The sequence below is a fragment of the Electrophorus electricus genome, chromosome 24 (genome assembly GCF_041902795.1).
Source record: "Electrophorus electricus isolate QZ-2024a chromosome 24, ASM4190279v1, whole genome shotgun sequence".
Taxonomy (NCBI): domain Eukaryota; kingdom Metazoa; phylum Chordata; class Actinopteri; order Gymnotiformes; family Gymnotidae; genus Electrophorus; species Electrophorus electricus.
In genome coordinates, this window is record NC_137520.1 from 11,230,212 (window position 1) to 11,232,041 (window position 1,830).

The 1,830-nt window shown below is 45.4% G+C and overlaps 1 long non-coding RNA gene across 1 annotated transcript in view; it reads left to right on the forward strand.

The window, feature by feature from the left end:
* LOC113580173 (uncharacterized) overlaps nt 1-457 on the forward strand; it is a 2,300-nt gene extending 1,843 nt beyond the window's left edge. Inside the window, exon 2 of the long non-coding RNA XR_003410947.3 lies at nt 1-457. This exon is cut by the window's left edge and continues 928 nt beyond it. This is a non-coding gene — a long non-coding RNA (uncharacterized LOC113580173).
* The last annotated feature ends 1,373 nt before the right edge of the window (nt 458-1,830 follow it).

Here is a 1,830-nt window from a genome sequence, read left to right on the forward strand (position 1 = left end):
CCCACCTGGAGGCTAGCGGGCGGCCTGTGGGGAGCCGGGCCCTTGATCTGTGGGCTATGGACAGCAGTGGGACACCAGGGCCCAACCGGAGCCGACGGGCAGACTAGCCGTGGCCGAGCCGAGCTGCAAGATAACGAGTCTCCCAGCAACCCTCAGCGAAACCCAGTGCAATCACTTTAATTGTACCCATGACTCAGTAAGGACTTCTATTAATTACCCAGCCCCTTATTTACACGAAAGGGATTAACTCTTTAAGAGGCTCAACAGTTTTAGAGGTGTGTGTGTGTGTGTTTGTTCCCATTTGTTATAACTACTGCTGTTGCTCATATTGTTAATCAGCCTTCTGCTTGCTTTTGAAAAAAGAAGGAAAATTTGTCAAGAAGTGTAGAGATGTTTTGTCACACTGTTTATTTTTTTTCTTTGTTTCTGAAGGCACCATTAAATCATTTTGATAACATTTACCATGCGCTTAAGAAACATCTGTGAGAAATCAGTTTCAGAGGCTACCATCATGTTTGTTCTAGGAGTTATAACCTGTTTTGGTTACTCTATACTGTAGTCAAGGAAAAATAATAGTGAAGGATGTTCAAATACTACATCCTGTGGTTTATTATTTAATAATATTCAAACATTGCCAAAGATTGGTCCTGTTAACTCTAAGGAATTGAAGTGCCATAGGCTTAGATGTCAATTCACTTTACAAGGAAACATCACAAAAAACCACAGATATATTATGTATATGTGTGTGTATCGCCTTTGTAAAGAGATACAGAGATAAGGTCCATTCCCAACAGGTGTCTTTAGCTAAAGTGGAGGTTGGCGGGGGTGGGGGGCTGAGATAAAGGTCACCCTTCAATGAACAGACGCTAGCAACGTTTTACTTACTTCTCACTAACTGCATGATGACAGATTTGAGTTGAAAGTAACAGCGGGGAGGGGGCACGGGTCCTTTGGGATTGGTCCTCCAGGCTCACTGCTCTGCTGGACGGCTAAGAATGGCCTCAGGTGAGGCGGTCCCTGTGGGTACTGCCGGGCTAACCACAGCCTCTCGCAGCCGAGGATGCAGGCCAGTGGCTGGGCTAAGTCCTGCAAAACTAACACACACACACACACACACACACACACACACACACACACACACACACAGTATAAGGAAGCCGTACTTTCAGCAGAAAGATATGTGTATGCTCTCGTCTAAACATTTAAAAGCTCAGACTGGAGAAACATGGAGACAGTCCCAATTTTGGCATTAGGAGGTAATGGTAGGTAGTCATAGATAAGTATATTTAGCATTATAGCCCATTATAATGAAAGCCTTAATGAGGGGGGAGTCCCTGCTGATTGAGCCACTGAGCTGAATTTACCTCCAGGCAAACTGCCTCTTCTCCACAGGTGATAAAGTGATCAATCAAACAGCTTTGAGACATTAGTCACACACACACACACACACACACACACACACACACACACCTACTAAAGGGGCAGGCAGCTAGTGCATGGCTGAGGAGCCTGTTTGTCTCACTGGCTCATCACAGCTCCAGTAACCAAACCCCCCCCCCCCCCCCCCCCACTCTTCACAGAAAGCGTAAAAAGAAGCCTGCAGGCTCATGGAGACTTTCGCGCTGCCTTTACCAGATTAAGGTTAATAATCTTTAAATAACGAGACTTTAAATTTCCCCTTCAGCATGTGAGCTCACAACAGCCAGATATCCTCTGGACACCATTCTCTAAACTCAGCCTGCTCATTAATGGATGTGATGTTTTTCCTATACTGGATCTCATGTTCCTTCAGGAGTTACCCCATCAGACACAAATTAAAGGCGCTATCTT